The sequence below is a fragment of the Anser brachyrhynchus genome, assembly GCF_964034855.1.
Source record: "Anser brachyrhynchus genome assembly, chromosome: 2".
In the NCBI taxonomy this organism is placed as follows: Eukaryota; Metazoa; Chordata; class Aves; order Anseriformes; family Anatidae; genus Anser; species Anser brachyrhynchus.
Genome location: NC_137695.1, coordinates 64,858,059 through 64,877,658, shown reverse-complemented (window position 1 = coordinate 64,877,658; position 19,600 = coordinate 64,858,059). Strand labels below are relative to the sequence as shown.

The 19,600-nt window shown below is 44.5% G+C and overlaps 1 long non-coding RNA gene across 1 annotated transcript; it reads left to right on the top strand.

The window, feature by feature from the left end:
* Positions 1-6,882: 6,882 nt before the first annotated feature.
* On the top strand, positions 6,883-19,394 carry LOC308189608. Its single transcript, XR_013946466.1, has 6 exons — positions 6,883-8,950; positions 11,784-11,874; positions 14,078-14,289; positions 17,380-17,503; positions 18,173-18,307; positions 19,049-19,394. It is a non-coding gene; the product is annotated as an uncharacterized lncRNA (long non-coding RNA).
* The last annotated feature ends 206 nt before the right edge of the window (positions 19,395-19,600 follow it).

The following is a 19,600-nucleotide window of genomic DNA, read 5'->3' as shown; positions in this document are numbered from 1 at the left end:
TGACCAGGAGGGAGACAGGCATATTGAAGAAACCACTGGCTTTGGAGGAGCAAAAAAAACGTTGTGAGTTCACCCTGGAATTCAGCAGCATTTTGGAAAGGGATGTTGAAGTAGGACTGGAAATACTGTGGGTATCTTTGTACTGTAGTCAGCCACTTCTCCAGAGCCTGCTGCAGGGAGGCTGCCGGCAGTCAGTTAGGTGAAAGACAGTCAAGTCATCTCTACTCTGCAGTTGTGGTTGAAAGAGCTGTGGATATAGACCTCGAAGTCACAGACATTTCTGTTAGTCTTTCTATGAAACATAATAGAAAAGGAGTTCAAGGATGTAGGGGACAACAACACTGAAAGTAACATAATAAGGGGCCTTATAAAAAGGATGGAGAAGGACTCTTTACTTGGGTAAATAAAGATAGGACATTAAAGGACATAAAGTCATAAAGGTGGCCTGGATGCCATCCTGCGCAACGTGTTCTAGGTGATCCTGCTTGGCAGGGGCATTGGACTAGATGATCTTCAGAGGTCCCTTCCAACCCTGCCCATTCTGTGATTCTGTGGTTCTGTGATGATTCTATGATGACATCATCACTTCAGGTAATCAAGAGATGCTGTTCATTTCTACCATCCTCCTTGGATGGCCAATAGCTGATGATGTTCCTGATATTCTTTAAACAACTCTTGATTTCTCATGCATATTCCCACTTTCTTGGGCCAATTTCCTCATGCCCAGGCTCTTTTTCACCTTCCTAGGTGATAAGTTGATCCCCAGGTTCTTGTTGTTCCTCCTTGATGGTCTCTTCAGGACATCTCCAGTGCTCAGGTGTCCAGCGGCACGTCAAGGATGTCCCTGGCTCCCAGGCACAGTTCCCAGGCCAAAGGCTGAGCTCCCGGCCTGGACCCCAGCCTGGCAGTCATTGCTCCTGTCAGCGTGGAGCAGCCATTTCATGTCAGCATCTTCTCAGGACAGTCAGGTTACTTCTGTAAGTGCTGACATCAGGGGCACCCCGAGACCCTTGTGGTGTTACCCCAGAGTCACTGTCACCTTATGGCCTCACAAAAGACAGCTGTCCATAAGTGCCCTGAGCATCCAGCCTGCGTTGAGTCCAGCTGGTGGCACTTGAGAGGTTGAGGTCCCACAGCTGGAACACGAGAGGTGGAGGTGTTACTGGTGGAAGGTGTGACGTCGGGGTCGTTCCAGTTGCCTGTGAGATGTCAAAGTCCTTCCTGCGGCACAAGAGACACGAGGTCCTTCTGGTGGCAGGTGAGGCACACAGGTCCTTCTGGTGGAACATGAGACATCAACATCCTTCTGGTGGCATGTGAGATGCTGAGATCCCTCTGGTTGCAGTCAAGGCATCGAGGTCCTTCTGGTGGGGCGCAAGGCGTTGAGGGGCTGCTGGTGGGCTGCAAGTCTTGGAGGTTCTGCCATCGACCCGCGAGGGAGGTGCTGAGGACCGAAAGCACTTGATACCCATTTGACATCAGAGCAGCATCCCAGGGAGGACAAGCATCTCCACGCCGGAGCACCTGTGGACACCATGCACCAGCCATGCCAGGAGCTGCTAGCGGAGGCCCCAAGAGAAGAGACCTGCACCATCCTCTTGGGCCCACTGGCCAACGCAGCATGGCTGGAGCCCTGCAGGCACTCCTTCTGCAGTGAGTGCATCCAGCCCTGGGCCACCCACAGAGCCACCTACCCGCTCTGCTGCTGGCCCATCATTGCCATTGTGAGGCTGGTGCCGTGCCCTGTGCAGGACGCCTCAGCCCGCTGGCCCCAGGGAAGGTTCCAGTGCAACACAAGGCCGGGGCGGCGGCAGCAGCAGCAGCGGCAGAGCCCCTCCAGCTACTGGTCCAGCAGTGTCTCGCCCAGGTGCAGGGAGCGCAGACCCTCCATGCCACGACAGCTCGTCCGCAGCGTCTCCTTGCAGTGGGAGCAGGACGGGTGCAGACGGACCCAGTCCCCACTGAACGCCAAAGCCGAGGAAGCGTCATGGCTGCGCAGGGCCCAGCAGAAGGAGCCGGGGGCTGGTGACCACGCAGGCCACCAGCCCGGACCCCGCATTTAAGAAAAAAAAAAATAGATCCTAAAAAGCAACGCAGATGGAAGTCATTTGGGGGATGGGAAATTATTATGGCATTGGGTCACTGGGTGAGGGCAGCAGTCGTAAAGGTGACCATGCCCTAATGGGAAAAAGCTGACAGAAAGAGTCTCCTGAACCTGGGGCAGAAGTAAATGCCAGCCGGCCTGAGAAGTGCCAGCCCAGGAGCCGTACCACAGGGAGCAGTCCTTCAGGAGCGGACTGCTCCAGCATGGGCTCCTCTCCACAGAGCAGCACAGGAAGCTTCTCAGACAAAAGGAGTTCCATTTTGGGTAAAAATCAGGCCTGTTTTATACCATTTATACCTCTTACCCGTAAGAAGGCATAGGACAAGGAGGAATGCTCTTAAAGTAAAAGAGGATAGACTAGGCATTAGGAGGAAATTCTTCACTGCAGAAGAGTGTTGAGGCACTGGAACAGGTTGCCAAGAGAAGCTGTGTATGCCCCATCCCTGGAGGTGTTCAAGGCCAGGCTGGATGGGGCCTTCGCCAACCTGATCTAGTGGGTGTCATCCCTGCCTATGGCAGGGGGTTGGAGTGAGATGATCTTTAAGGTCCCTTCCAATTCTGTGATTCTGTGATTCTATGGTAATATTTCAGATACTGCTGCAGCTAAGAGAAAACAAAGGACTGTTTGCTGTCACTTCTCATTAAAATGTGAAGCAATGTCTTTGTGCACTCTGTAAACAGGAATATTTCTTCTTCTCTGTCTGTGGACTTTGAACAGATATAAAACTTGGGTATATCAGTTTCCAGGGAAAATAAAATCTAAATATTTTTCCAAGACACATCAAAAAACTCTCTTCACTATGTGTCTTTCATGATGCATATAGACATAGTGCGAGCTGGGATTGAAAAAAAAAAAAAGAAATAAAAAGAGAGTGAATTTAGCATGTATCCTGCCCATTTTGGAAAATAGCATGGACTAAAAATTGAGTACTCTGCAAAAAAGTTCTTATGGGGTTACCCATCATATTTTTTCACCACCTTAATCACCAGTAAACATGTAGTAGAAGAGTCTGCAGTGACTCTTCCTGCTGCTGTTTCTCTTTGTTTGTTGTTTCTCTTTTGCAAGATATTCCAGCAGAAATTGTTCCTCACGCCACTCTGCCTTCCATGCGTCTAACCTGTAGTTTGCAGTGGTCTAAGTGAAACTGGGACCCACAGCCAGTGCTATTCAGGTATTGCTCTAGAACCAGCATCCTTGGGAGATCTTTTGAGTCACTGACCGTCTCCTACTCTAGCTTCACTAGTGCACAGAGGAGGCCATCAAACCTATTTCCAAGGTTAAGCTCCTTCAAAGTACAGTCCCCCATACCACATAGCTTACTGGGAAATCTCCACATGTGGCTTGCAAAAAACAGGTGCTGCTCTGAAGTACACGCCTATCAATGATGGTTTGGTGCAACCCTCATTTTGCTCTGCTGAACTAACGATGAATCATCCAGGGACAAGAGGGTCTTAATTTCTTTTAGTCCTTCATCTTGCATCACCTTCTGCCTTGGGTGTTATGCTGGTGTGTTTTGATCATCACGATCACATTTCCTCTAGGTTGTACCAGTTTAAAAGATACTTTCCCCCATAAACTCTGAACACCATGGACAATCCCACTGATTTCAGTAAAACAGCTGAAAGACAGCCCACTTTTGAAAATGCAGTGTTACCTTCTGCTTTCAGCATCAGTGACACCATTTAGGAAAAGAATATAACATGTACCTAACCAAGCGGAAGTGGGAGAGAGGAAAAACAAGAAATTAATTTAACACATATGCCTTTATTTTCCCTGCAAATCATGTTCAATTTAGGCCATAATGATTTATTCTAAAAGTGCACTTAACTCCAATTTGGTTCTATATAACAGAACAGATGGGAGAAATCCACAGAGCTGTACTTTTCTGCATAAATAAGAATGATTGAGTTCATATACTGTTTCTTTTTTCTTGTTCTCTCCCTCTGTCCATCTTCAAACATTTGATTTTTGAACATAAATTAAGATAAAATGACAAATAATTCATGTCCTGAATTTAAGTTTCATTCATTTGGGGAGGGAGGAGAAGGGTGAGTTCTCAAATTAGCACATTGTTGTGCAAAAACAACTTCGTCATTCTGCTCTTCCCCCTTCCTCTCCTTGTCCTATATTCCCACACAAATTACATTGTTAATATAGGGCCTACATTGTTTTGTGTTCTGCTTGTGAAGAACACACCGACCAGCAGAGAGAGAGATATTATGTGTATTCCCACAGCTGTGCTGGCACAAATGGAGATGCTGGTGCATCAGCATGGGAGCTATCAAAACAAAGGCAAACAAGGCTGCATTGTTTCAATTTCATTGAGGAAAACAAGAAAGAATATTTTCTTTTCCACTCTTGAAAAAGGAGAAAAATAGAATGACTCTCGTGTTATTTCCAGTTTGAGAAATCAACAGCATAAGGAACTTCTAGAAAAAGAAGAATCACACCTTGAAAAATTAAGGCCAAGTCAATTACCCTTAGGCTTCCTATTGCTTTTCTTTCTGTTTGCCAGTGCTTGCTTTCCAGGCCAGAATCTTTCAGCCAAAGCAGGGCTAGTAGCAACTGCTTTTGCTGGTTTCGCCAGAGCCGAGCCTACGTAACCATCCCAGTGCAGGAACTGCTCATGCTGGCAGCCTGCTTGAACTTTTTCCAGCAAACAATTTTACTGCCCTGGAAATGACTCTGGGCTGGCAAATGTCATTATTTTTATGGGCCGTTGCCTCATTGCAGCACTCCGCTCTATCCACTTTAGTGTAATGTGTCTTTTTATACACTGTTTTACCACCCTGTTATCTCAGCTCCTTATATGAGCATCCTGCTACAACACAGTTTCTTACCATGCTGGCAATGTGCCTTGACATGATGCATTAGCCTCAGCAACACTCTTCTGGGTCCTCTCATCTCCAAGGGCCATGTCTGCCATGGGGGGCAGATTTGGGGAACGTTCTTGTGCCTCTGCAAGCATTTTCCCTCCCCCATGCACATATATACCCCTCCCTAGTCAATTTAGTGCTGCACCTTTGGCTAGTGTTCAGACTTCCACTAGCCTTGCACCACCTCTGGTGGCCCCCCCAGGCTCTCCTCCCACTCACGGTGAAATGTAGCCTTATTTTGGGAGGCTTGGGTTGGACTGGGAATGTGCTCGAGTGAAACATGAGAGTTGGGATAGCTGGATTTGGTATAGTTGGCATGACTGTTGTGGTCTACAGGACTGAGGAAGACAAACATGAGTTTATTCTAGTCTTTAGGAGGAGGAATCTGAAGCCCAGAATATCTGTGGTTAATTGGCTTCCCTAATTTATAGATATCATAAGTTCTTGACAGCATGAACAGACCATCTCTTACAGTAAAAAGTCCCTACCTCACTGGGGACCCCACTTCTGGGGCAACAGAGGACTATTAAACCCAGATGTATTTTGTATATAACTAGCACCATCAAAATGGTATGCTTTAAATGTTCTATTCAATTACCTTTAGATTCCTTTGAAACTTCATCACTGAAAACAAACAGGAACTAAGAGGAGGGGACAATCCCTTTTTGGAATAGAGGGTCTTCCCTTGCAAAAAAAACATCCCTCTGACACTCTCTCTGCTTTTCTGACTGTAAATCAATGACTGTGCTACAAGAACCCACACTGGTGCTAGTTCATTACCCATGCTTCCCGAACTATGCCATGCCAAACACTGCTGATAAATGTATAGCCACGTCTGTTAACTCTTTTCAAAAGTCCACGAACAAGTTAAGAACCGAGAAGTCCTCTTTTAGGAGTGCGGGAGTCCTTCTGTAGGAGTCCAGAAGTTCTTTTTTCCAGATGATGACCCATTAATCCCAAGGAGAAAACTCTTCAGAGGTACAAAAGTGAACGGCAATGATGTCAGATGCTTTTGATTATTATTTCCTCCATGTGGAAATTAAATAGCAGCAAAGTGACATAGATTAATGAACACTTTGGAGGCATTAGCTTTATTAAGTATATTTTTCCCAGTCAGTAAGTAGCATACTGTTGCAAAGGAAAAATAAGTTAAAAATAAGTTATCAACTGCTACAGGTTCCTACTCTGATTCTTGAAGCCGCTTAGCAAACTGTTTGCAGAAATTCTCTTGGCAATAACATAAGTGAAATTTTATTCTGAGGCTATCATCTCAGCTTCCTTCTTCTTTTCCCTTGGTAGACCCTGAGGAGAAGAAACTGTGTCCTATATGAAAGGTCTTGATACAAGAAAGATCCTACCTAGGCCAAGAGGTTGGACCTCATGTCTGTCTCTCCCATCAGGGAGAAGCAGTAGAAAGATTAACATTGATGAACATAGCAAAGACTCCAGAGGTTTTACTGATGGATAAGAGATCGGGAAATGAGAACTCTCTTCTGTAGATTAATTGATCAGTCATTACAATGAGCCCTCTAAGTATTCAAAGGTCTTTCTGCATTTTTTGAGTTGATATTTTCCGATTTGTCCCAGCTGGCTATTTCCTCCATCTGCTTCCTCAACATCCCTTGATCTCAGTTTCAAACTACATTTCTTCCTCATCTCTCTTACCCTCCCTTTCTTTCCTTTTCACTCTTCTCCTCATAAATACCCATCTCCACCAGCTCTCGCCATCTTGACTTCACAAACACACTGACCTGGCCTATGCTGGTTTCCTTTGGGCTGCCTCCCTTGCTGCCTGGCCACTGCTAGGCACATCTTTGCTGCCCAGCCTCATGGAGGACTGTAAGATGGTGGTTTCTGTGCAGATGAAAATGTCACTAGCATTCATAAGTCGCAGGGTTCCAACAGTTAGGGGATGTGTTGCTATTCCATAAAACACTTGTACATCAGTTTTATTAAAAACACAAGCTTCCTTTCTTCATTTGTCTTGGGGAGCTGTGCAATGCACATGCTTTTCATCAAAGAAATGTAAGTATAGTAAAATAAATAATGATTCTTTTTCCTGTTAATTTCCATTGGTGTTGTTCCTTTAGGGTTCTTGACCTATAAGGTACCTATTACAAACTTCTGTGGCTCTAGCCCCTTTTACAGACATAAACTGATGTGGCAGTGGCTTGACCTGGAGCTGCTCACCCCCACCCATGGATAGGACGAGACAACCTGCAGTTCCTGGGCCATGTGTTTGCATGCTGTTATAGCTAGCTGTGCATTTAATTGCTCATTTGCAGACACAAGTGTCCATTTGTATTTCATTGCAAATGGACTGCCAAATTAAGAACCCCGCTCACATGCACCAAATTAAATTTGCCATCCCCAGAGTCCTATTTTGATCCTGCACCCTGGAAAAAGGATGTGGCTACATGCATGCCCCTGGGGCAAATGTAGTCTGGTGGAGGAGAGGGGACTTTACACCTTCATTCAACTGAAAGAGCTAAGCAGGAAGCTGTGAAGGGAACACCATACATTCCTGAGAGGCTGATACTCAGAAGAAGGATAGCTAAAGGCTAGAAAGGCTAAAATTCTTTACCACTTGGAAAAGGATTTGGGGGTTGTCATTTTTTTTCAGGTTTGGGTGTTTTTTTTTTTTTTTTGGGGGGGGGGGGGAGGGGCAGGGATTGATTGATGTACAAAGCTTGCAAAGAGTAAGAGAAATCCTGAGTTAAATTCAATATTCAAAATTCTACATTTGTGAGCTGTTTAACTGGAATTAGTAATGTTCAAAGTATTTATGAATGGAAGAATTCAAATCCAAAAAAGTTGTGAATGTATCTGTCTGGAGTACCAAGGAGACTGTCCCATGACTAGCTGTCCATTGTATACTCCATTTGCACTGTTTGTATTTGTTCCTGAATATCCTTCGCTACCGGAAGCAATGATTTCTGAAAATTGTTAGGAATCCAAGACTGTAGTTTCCTGTCAAACATCTGCATAGAGCTTTGTTCAGCTTCAAAGCTTAAGTCAACTGTGTTTAATATCTGAATTTGTCTCTGGAGCAGCAGCAACAGCAACTGACAGTAATAAAGCCCTACAGGAAATAAGCTCAAAGTACAGCATATGTGAGACAGGTCTTGCTTAGGTCTATCTTAAAAGCCAGGATAAAAGGCAAAGTCAAGAGGACTCTGCATCAGCAGGTTAAAGTGTGGTTGCCAATTGCTTGCTGGAATTAAAGGGTCTTACAGAGCTCTTCTATTCGTCCCCCTCACACAGAGGCTGCTAGGCGTTAAGTCAGCCAAGGGTCTTAGATTTCTAGCTATTTCAGTGCATTCTGAAGTTGTTTCTATTCTTAATACTCTGTAGCCATTAAATTACAGCCAGCTGTGTCCTGTCACTGACATTTTTTGCAAACTGTTTTTAAAATGTAGCGCTTGCAGTGCAGAGATGTTTGGTTATCCTAGGGCTGGATGACAAAACAGCATATGACACAGCAGGGCAGAGAGCAACCCATGAGCTTGTCCTGCAGTATTTCATAATTAATATGAAATGCAGTCGAAGTGGAGAAGGAACTGGATGCTGGGCAAAACTGATCATGAAAGGGGTTTAAGGTGTAAAGGAAATTAAAGCTCAAGCTCACTTTGCTTAAGTGAACAGGAGCGATATTTTGACATGGTGTTTAACATTTCCCATATGGCTGATGTGAAACCTTTCAAATCATTTTCCTTGTGTGTACAAATGACCCTTTAAAACAAAAGAAGGGAAAAAATTAAAGTGTTGGACTGTTAAAGCCATTTTAATTAAACAATTGAACTGGCCTGTGCATCTCCCAGGTGGAGGGCTGGGATGCTGCTTTAAAAGGCAGCTGCTGGCAGGGCTCTGCTTGTTGCTTGGAAAGGGGGAGGGTGTGGGCTGAAATCCCTCTGCCCTAAGCCTGAGCTTCAGGGGAGCTCGTTTGGTTCTACTTGAATCTCATTCCTGGTATGTAATTGACCACCTGATGGAAAGGTGTTTTTAAAAGAAACTCCTGATATTGAGGATGTCAAGGTGGTTGTGCACAGAGCTAGGGGTGGCTCCATGGGAGTGTGATTTTCCTACAGCTGAGAGTTTTTGTGCTTCTTGAAGGAAATGCTCTGAAATGGTATGACAAGACTGGCAGTCCAAACAGCTGTCTGACTTTGTGAATCAGGAACACAAAGATGTGATGATACAGACCTAATGTCTGGCTATTTCTTTTCCTTTTCTAGTCCAAATTTCCACCTCAAGCTCTGGTTGCAATGCAGTGCTATTTGTTTCATGGCACGGTGTAGTTCCTTTACCCCTGGCATGCAGAAGCTATGCCAGGAGACATGCACAACCCAGATGCTGGCTGGTAATTGTCAGAAATAGCTGGTGAACAGAAAGAAAGGAAAAAAAAAAAAAACTGGGGGGAGGCAATCTTACTATGAGAAGTCAGGATACCTCTTCAAATCAGTAACCAAAAAAAAGGTTTCATATAAAAATTTATTTGCAACAAGCAGCCTGACCTGCTTGTCAGGTAACCTTAATATGCCTTGCAAAGGAATTGTGAATCCTAATTAGGCCTTGAAAAGCATCCAGCTCTGCTGAAGAAAGATGCTCCTGAGGGCAGGGGAAGGTGATGAGCATTATTTTGCTGTAGGCTTGCTGTGTTCTATCATCATGTGTTCAAGGGTGCTGAGGGCTGGAATTTTAAAGGTCCTCTCTCCACCACTGAGTGCTTGAAGTTAGGGCTTTCTATTCAGGGAACAAAGACAGAGCTAAATCCACTGAGGCCAGAAATCCTAGAGAAGGGAGGGAGTTCTACCACTTTGCAAAGCAAATTGATTTTTGAGGTATAGAGTGTAAAAATGCTCAGAGGACTGATACTTCTTTGCTGTAAAAGCACTATTCCTGCATGGTTCTTGACAGAAGCTGATGCTTGCCCCCAAAGGCAGGGGCAGGTTTGCCTATATGGGGCTTTTCCATAGTGTTCATTTCTGCAGCTCTTGTTTGGCACTGAGGGTGGATGATTTAATTGTTCAGTGCTATTGAATAACACCTGGCAAGAAGCTTGTTTATTTTTTGCTTTCTGCTTTTCTGGAGTTATCTCAAGCAAAAAGATCACCTGATAACCCCCCAAAGAGCAGGGAATGCTCTGAATCCCAGTGGGACAGCAAGCAGCACAGATAATTTCCTCTTTCCCAAATTATCTAATTTTTCAAGCAACTGTTGCTGCCAAGCAGTTTGTCAAATAGATTGAGACAGTTTGGGCTGCAAAAAGAAAGATAAAACATAAGATCCACTGTATTCCTTATTTTCAGTGGAAAACCCAAAATGAGTATGGTCCTCCAGAAAGTAGAAGCTAGGGCAAGAAAAGCAGTGTTTTTTTCTCCACTTAGATGTGGATTGGATTGCAGTCAAGGGCATGACAGCTCCTTCAAGGAGAGCAGTAGCCCATGTTACAAACACTCCTGGCAGGAAGAAAAGACTGCAAAAATCCCAGGATCTTCAAGCTCTATGAATTGCAAAACCCAAGCCCATATACTTCTAATGGTGAAGCATCAGTTCACAAATCCTAATAAGCAAATCCAACAGCAGCTATAAAACAACTCTAACAGGCTATAAATCAACATTGCCAGGACTGCATCCCCTCGGTGTCAGAGGCTTGCCTAATATTGATATTCGTCCTGTTTCACTCCTGTGTGAGTCATGCATTTGGCATGCTTTCCTCCCCACTCCCCCACAGGCAGCAGCAGCAGGAGGAGCGTGTCGTGTCCCTAGCCAGGCGCCTGGTGGGCTTGGTGCCAGCAGCAAGCACGGCTGCCTGGCTGGGTGTTTTACCAACAGGTGGGGCTCGGCTCACCATCCTCAAAGGGCTGGTTTCTTATTTCCTTCATTGGAGATAGCAGAAAGCAGGCACGGTCTGAGCTGCCTCACGTTGGAGGTGGGTACTGAACCTGCTCCATCAGTGCAGGACCTCATGGGACTTCAGTGAAACTCACTATAAATTACTTCACTGATGGAGCTGCTGCTGCTTCCCTGGAGATGTTATGAGCCCTTTTAGCTCTCCACAGGAAGTTTTTCTGTACAACATCCTCTCTGATGGAGAAAAGCACTTCTCCCCCACAATTATGCGTTCAGGGTTGTGGTGAATGTGGGATGCTTTCATAATTCCTTTTATGAATGGGCTGCAGGACTTGCTCTGTACGTTGTACTGAGTTGTGTCAGGGTATGAGAAGATTGGCTTCTGCTTGGGAACAGCAGAATAAGGGAGAAAGTGTCTGAAATCCCATTAGCCTGAGCACACTTCCTCAGCAGGTACCAGACATCACCTATCCAGGTTGAGTGCTGTCTGTTTAGGTGGCAACAGTGGCCTGGGATTCAGAATTTCTTTGGGGAGAGGAAAAAAAAAAAAAAGGGGGGGGGGATGGGCACAGCCCCAGTCCAGTCGTGTGGATGTCTAGCTCATTTTCTGGGTATCAACCCCATATATTGGGATTATGATGCTCTGGTATGGTTACAGCTCTGTGCTTTCTGCTTAACCCCAGGTATTTTTGCTCTCCTTGGCTCTATTTTCACTTTGGTAAAGCTGCAGAAATACAGAAATATTTGGAAGGGCATAGAAGGAGACAAGGTGGGAGACTGCAGGCTGAGGTGCTGTGCATGGCAGGGAGGAAAGGGGCATGAGAATGGTGTCTGAGATACCATGGCAGTACATGGTCATTTAAATCATGTCTGGAATTGAAGGCATGTTCCTATTAGTATAGTGTGGTAGTAGTGTGTAACATGTTGTTCATGTGTGCTCTGTACTCAGGTCCAGTGGACTGAGGCATGCTGGCTTTTTTGGAAAAGCCACATGCATCAGCTGCGGTCACTTCTAGTCACATTGAGGACCATGGCAACAGGTAAGCATAAGCAGCTGCGCTCATTTTGGTTTGAGGACAGACAACAAGCAAAGGGTGCTAAAAGCAAAAGTAGGACTCCAGCCTTTGAAGACATTTCAGCTGTGACTACTTTCTGGGGGTATTTAGAAGAACTACACCTAGAGCTGAGATTTAAACAACAAAGACCAGAGTAATATCAAGAGAAGTGAAAGTATTCGTCCTGGGGAAGCATTTTAAAAACCCAGGATAATCCAGTGTTGGAGGCAGGATGTAGGAAAGCATGGATGAATGGGTCTGAGCTGGTGATGGCAGTTCCTTTGTCCCTAGAAGAAAGAATAATATAGCTGAGATCCAGAGGAAGCTGAGCAATGAGGATAGCCAGCGGAGGCCTCTGGAATTTAAGTGCTTAGTTTAGTGAAGAAAAAGAAATTGCAGTATTGCATAAATGCAAATAGAAGATGGGCAGTCCACCATAACCTATGGAAAGAATGGGAAAGCAGGTGGGGTATTATTAAATAAGGGGTAAGAAATGTTAATTTATTATGTCTTTAAGGGGAGTTATATGACTTTTCTGAAGTGATTTTTAATGAGAAAGAAGTAATTCTGGAAACACAGCTCATAATTCGTATTGGGAATCAGTGAAGCACACCCACCAAACCAGCTGGAGACTGTTGAGGAAGTTTGAGTAGGTACCAACAGAAACATTTGTAGGAAAAGAGTTGCCCTGAAAGTGCTGACCCACTCCCAGTGCTCCTTGGGACCAGACCGTTGGTTACTCAACTGCTGCACAGCGAGAAGGACAACAGCCCTATCTCCACTGGGTCCAACAAGATATGAGATCCACTGTGGCATGGAGAGCACAGGTCATATCCCTGAACATTTGGCAGGCTGCAATTGCAGCCCATGCTTGTTCACAGGTACAAAGAGGGGCTAAGCCCTGTGTTGTCTTTACATACTTCCACAATCCACGCAATAGGGAACCTAAATGGGTGGATACCCTGCACCAGGTTCAGAACAGAGAAAAGTAAACTTTTTTTGATATTTTCACTTGTTATTCACAGCATGTGGAAAATCAGACATCTTAACTATCATGCTATTGCTGCAACTCTTTCTTTCAGCCCTTGGTAGGGAAGATCTGAGCATTTTGGAAAACAGCCTGCTTGATCATTCACTTGCAGATCCTCATCATGTACCAAGCAGGAAGGACTGCTCACTTTCTCCAAGGAGTGCTTCAGGGCATCGTACAGGCTGTTTTTTCTCAGGGTACGAAGGCCTTTCAGAGAAAAAGAATTCAAAATGCAGCTGGGTTAAAAGAATTATTCTGCCTCTCTTCACCACTTCTGTTTGCTAACAATGGGTTGCCTGTTTCAGATAAACAGTAATTTTAGAAAATTGGCAAACAAAAGTATGTGTGCTCTACTGCAATGCATGAATGCACAGGTGGGAAGATGATAATCCTGGGACCGGTGCTCTTAGCTACTTAGAGTTGAAACATGAACCTGGGTTTACGTTTACAAACAGACAAGTTATAAGGTCTGTGATAACCAGTAACCTGATGATTCCTGATCAAAAGTACAGGATTTGCAGTTATAGCTGTAAGCAAAGACAGAGTTAGCTCAGTGATGCCATTAGTCAGAAGGTTTCTTGAGGAGGATGCACTGTTCTCCAAGGGGCATCTTGACCTGTAGGATTTAGAAGGCCACCTTCTCCCTAGCATTCAGTTTGTTACCAATGTTGTATTGAAGATGGTCTTTTTTCAGGAGAACAGCAAATCTTATTGATGACTTCCACCTCTCTGAAAAGCCATAGTAATTCATGGGCTCAGATGGGCTGTTTTGGGATGGGTTCACCAGCTGCAGTCTGGGGTCTGGTTTTAGATCTGGAGCTCCTGCCTCTGCCCTTCAGCTGCAGCACCAGGTTGAGCAAGCAATGCTGTTCTGCTCAGGGACTGCTCCCTTCCAGACTGAACCTTTGGGAACTGAAGGATAAGCTTTCAGTGAGCACAGTCCAGCTGAGCTGCTTGTGTCATCAATTCACAGCAAGATAAACACATGGTCTCAGTTTCCCTTTCCTAAGGGCTGTGTTTTATAGGTGTCTGTAGGGCAGGCGCTTATGCTGACAGCCTGCCGCTCAAACCGCAAGCCGGCGAGCTCTGAAGGTCACCAAGTCAGTTATAGGAAGTGAACCAGAATAAACAGCCTCTTTATCAGTCTTTGTTTTCCAGCAGGCTTGCAGCAAGCTTCAGCATTGCTCTCTGAGGGAAGCTGCCTGCCATGAGATGTCTGGGGATTTATCTGGCTGCGGCTCAGCTCACTCACATGCTTGGTCTCCTCTCCTACATCTGCTTCCTTTCCCACCTCATGCTTGGCACCTTCTGCTTCTGGCTGGTGAGCACAGAGGCTCTGTGAGAGCCAATTTGCAGTTCTCCAGGTTCAGGTAAAGACTGTACTGCCTATGTTATCACAGATTGAATTTTTCTAGTGTTTTTCTCTTGGGAAATTAACCTGTTAAGGCAGCTTGTGCTTCCACGAGCTACTGGGGAACCCCCTGCCTAGGCTTCTGTGTACAGCACATCTCTGATTTCAGCTGGTTTCTAGGCAAAAGCTGGAGGTAGAGGGGTAAGGGCAGCTGTATTAGCCATTGCTCAGCACCTGAAGTAAGCGTGGTAGTGCTTGCTCCAGCCCTGAGAGTACAGCAACTTGCCTTGTGCCAGGCCATCTGCACGGGAAAGGAAACAGGCCATTTTCTCACTTCCCACTCACTAAAACAAAAGCTTGTTCTCAAGGTCTCATGCTTTTTCCTGAACTGTTTCTTCACGGACAACTGCTGCAGACCAGCATGTACTGATAGCATCAAAGTTTCCCTTAGAAATGCTCCAAGGGGTTCAGCTCTGTGGACCACACTGTTGCTATTCACACACACTTTAGGAAGTACTGATCTGCCTGCATCAGAGGAGACTTTTTCTTTCTGTGCTATTGACCTCATGCTTTTCTCAAGTACCACACTGAGGTTGGCATTTTCCATCTCTAGCAGTTGTTGTATTCTTCAGGCTTTGTGCATTACTTGGTGTGCATGCAAACACACACATGCCCCTTGGTGTAACAGTGGCACTAAGCTCACCTCTTTGCTCCTTTTAAAGATGTACTTAACAGTTGTACATGCCTAATCAAAAAGGGAAGATATAGTACATTGAGAGTCCAATTAGCATCTTCAACACTCAGCTGTGAGTGCAATCACCCAACCCCAAAAGATGTGACAAACACTCAGTGGCTAAACACAGTCCTTGAAAAATCATTTGAACTGTTCTTGCCATCAAATTGCAACAAATCCATGCTGGTTTCTAATCCAGAAACTTCTCCTAGCTTTTCATCAATTTCTTTTAAGTGTGGGGTGGCTTAGTGGGTAAGCATCTTTGCATGATTTTCTGTTGGGGTTATCTGAAACTGCAGTGAACAGTTACCCAGAATGGTATGAAGCCCCTAAAAGGGATTTAGCCTTTTTGGCATCCCATTATGGAGTTCGGCTTTTTTTTTGGGGGGGGGGGGGCGGGGGGGAGGGTGTCTTTTTTTTTGCTACTGTCCCTGTGCTACTGGGTCTGTGGTTTTACCCCTTGCTGCATGTAGTTCACAAGGCAACAGCTGCAGTGAAGCAAGAGGGAAGCTTTCCTTCACAGCCTGATGCCTTGTTGTCCACTGTGGACAGAACCTGCACTAGCACATGCTCAAGACATGAGGAAAAATCTCCTTTTTATCCCTGCATGATTTTATCCTAATGGGTTTGCTACTGGGAGAATCCACTTATTTGGCAAGATCATCTTGACATTTTGGTTGTTTACTTTTTGGCATAAGCACAGTTTGAGAAATAGCTTGGTGGGCCTGTGTTGGGGTAAGACATAGCCAAGTTCTGAAGCTGCCCTGCTGGTGCAGGTGGCAGTCAGTGGGAATTCTATAGTGCTGGGGATGTTGTGTTGAGGCACTGCCATTCCATGGGTCTGCAGAGCAGCTCTAGGGGGCTTTTCCCTAGGAAACTGTTGAAATCCTATGTGCATGAGGAGAGAAAAACACCTAGAACTGGTGTTACTTCAAAGTTTTGAGCTTATTCCTACTATGCTTCACACAAGCTTGGAGTACACCATGTTAAAAAAATTAATGATGTTTAAGGCCTCAGGCAATATGCTAAAACAAGTCTAATTGCAGTTAAGAGTGCAGCATAAATGACTCAGGAAAGCTGCTTGTTAGGAACGGATTAGTTTGTTACAGGCAGCTTGTATAGCAAGATGTCTCTTCAAGCACTATCTCTGGCAGGAAGAACTCAAAAGCAGTATCTGGTGGGGAATAGGTGCCCTCCAGTGCCCCTCTGGACTGTCATTACTGTTGTTCCTGTTTATAAAAGCATTTTCTGGCAAAGCATGAGTGTCCAGCTTGAGCAGTCAGCCTACATCTGCTGATGGATCATTGTGCAACCTTGGGCAAGTCCTCTGAGTACACTGGACCTTGTTTCCCAGCACTGAAACCTTTACAATAACTGTCCCCATGCTCACACTGGGTTGTCTGTGACACTTATTCAGTGACTGATTCTGCCTTCCTTCTTCATGCCTTCCTCAGCAAGAAGCCACATTAATTTCACTGAAATTGCTGATCGTAATAAGGGTTTCAGTGGATAAGGGCAGCAGTGAGGTCTGCGGTGACCAGTCTGCACTTGGAGATGTGTGTGGGAAAGACACTGTGTCATTACCAACAGCTAATTACATTATTAAGTTCATTACTGTTTCCTGCAGAAAGGATCAGTATTCAGAGCCTGATGCATTCTCACAAGAAATCAATGGGATACAGAGTTTGTATTCATTTCTCTGAGAGCTCAGTATATCCTTAATGAAGACAGCGAATGGCATAAATTTTATTTAAAAAGTAGCTACTGTGCCTACGTAGGAGCACAGTTGAAGCACAGAATGAAATTTGGGGAAAATGTGTATTTTTAAACAGCAAGGTTTTATTTCTCTCAAGTAATAAAAGCTAACAGCTGTTTTTCCCAATGGAGAGTTTGAAAAGTACTTAAATGCACTTATACCTTACCACTGTGTGAACCACTTTATTTTCTCCTTATGCTACTGTAAGCATCTTTTCCAGTTATATTATTGCTCTCCTTTTCCTCCTTCCTTTGACTTTTGTTGAAATAAGTGGTTCTAGGCAACATCCCACTCTGCCCAGATTTTGACATTTTTATTAACATTTGGAGATGCAGATTAACATTTTAGTTATTCATCAAAGATGATTCCAGTATTGAATACTTACTACTATTTTAGCTGCCCTGCAAGAGGAACACCAAGTTCTCAGCTAAGCAGAAGGAGAGGCTACCTAATTTCACTCTAGCTTCAGTATGAAGCACTGTGTATTTCTTGTCCTCCCTGCTGCAGTCGAGTAGCTCACTGTAAATGTCCTGTAACTCAGTGACTGACAGCTACTGCAGCCCTGTCACTCTTCCCAGAACAGGACACACATAAGAACACTTCTCCTTTCTTTGTAACAGGAGGAAGCCAGTCGCAAATACTAGGAGGAACCAAGGCAGCTCTGCTTTCTCCACCATCAACAGCAGTGCAGTCTTTTGCTGAGAACCCAGGCGTGCAATTAAAGCTAATGTGAACTTCGCTGAGGTATGGCTCATGGGCAGAAATCTGCTCAGAGGGATCCTGCTGGAGGCTAGTAACCTGATAAATGCACGTAGTCTTACTTCTCACCGATGTTCAGTTAGTCTTTTCTTAACGTAACCAATGAAAGTTGCGATGTTTGGCTTTGATCTTGCAAACCTGCAAATCTTCCTCATGCAAAGTATGCCACTGAGCAGGTAGTGCTCCAGTGCTGAAGAGGTCCAGCACTGTATCAAACGATTACTAGATTAGGGGTGATGGAAAGCTGGGCTTCTGGAGGTATAGCATCAGTAGCAGGTATAACAGTGGAATTTCTCACTGTGGGAAAGCACAACTCACTGCTCCCATGCATTATAATTTTGCCACATTTTTCTAAAGCATCTGTTCTGGTCAGTACTAAGAAAAAGATGCTGGATACAGGAGTGTTACAATCTGTTATGACACATCTTACATTCTCTGAAATATCAAGAACAAAGCATCTCTCCTGTGCTCCTGTATGCCTGCAGCTTTTTTGTGACCACATAGTGAACATGTACTATTTGTCAGTAAACTAGCAAGACCAGAGGAAACTGTTAGATGTCTTTATTGATTGTATTGCTGTTCTGCAGCTGATGCTCCCTGAAAAGAAAGCAATCAGAGACAAAATAAGTCTACTTTGCTTTCTTCCTTTCCTAGGCAATTATGTTTTTCCAGGGTTAGTATTTTTCAGATCTCCTGAACCATCCTGGAGGTTATAACTGGCATAATATGAAACTTGGAAAAGCTGCTGATATAGAAAATTCTAACAGCACTCCTCAAGACAGGACACAGGTAAGTAACCTTTGTTATCGGTGGACCACTAGCATCAGTTCCTAGTGCTCAGATATATAGGAACACTTAAAAACACTGCAAACAAAAAAAGCTGACTTTTAAGGCAGAGCTATGGATCCAGCCTATAAGTTCTGTGATATGAAATCCGTGATTCTTCTGTGGACTTTTGTTTAGAGAAGATAAATTTTATTTAATCCCTTTAAGATCAAATAGGCAATAAAAAAAAAAAAAAGAAATTCATAAGATTTCCTCAAGTGAGACCTGAAAATAGATGTTAGGAAGGTACATTTGTTTTACTTCTCAGGATGATGGATGAGTAATATTGGTTTGTGTTTTGCTAGTGCATATGTCTGTTTGCTTATATATTAAAAAAAAAAAAAAGCCTTAAAGTTTTAATCAAATGTAGATTAAAGGAGGAATGAAAAAGTTTTGGGGGACCACCTGTTACCTCTTCATGTATCCATACCAGTATGATGTGCTTTCATACCAAATGCAGACTGAAAACAAGGGTGGACTTGAGCATTGTGCTGGCTTCTGGAACTTTGCCCCACTGCAGGGGTTAGGGGCCCCCAAGGACCACATTACAAAACAAATTCCAAAAAAAGTTTTGTGTGGCTTTGTGCAGCCTCCCAGTGTGGTGCTGCTCAGAAACAGCAGTAAGATGGTCATGGGGAGACCTCCTGCCTGTGGTCTTTAGGACAAACCTTCTGGTCAACAGCCAGGAACTTATTCTTCCAACAGGTTTATTACTGTGCTGGTTCTGCAGCAAGAGATGGTATGAAAGCAGGAGTTGCCCAGGGACATTGTGTTCTGCTGGAACAAAAAATTCTGAAAAGGCTTCTAGTTGTGCAATCCAGCACACTGTAGTGTACTGTGCACTCATCCAGGTATTAACAAAGGAAAAAAAAAATTCCAATAGCCTTACATTTGCCACTGCTGCTATGAGAAGTGTAATGATACCAGACCAAATTCTGTTCCTGCCTGAAGATGAGACATCCAGAAAAATACTCCTGTTTCCCAGTGGAGTGACTCTGGATTTCCAGTATAGCAAAACAGTACCAAATTCAGCCCATTGTGCTTTGCTTTGTTCTGTTTCTTAGGCACAGAAGAAAACTGTACTAAGTCCTGTCCAAGCAGCGGCCACTAGCTGAGCTATTGTAAAAAGCTGCACCGCCCTAAGGACACGTGGTTGGTACTTTGAGGTTTCTCCAGGCAGACATGGAAAAATTAGAAGCAACTTTTATGAATGCAGGCCTGCTAATGATGTTACTGTGGCAGTTCCTGCTGAGATTA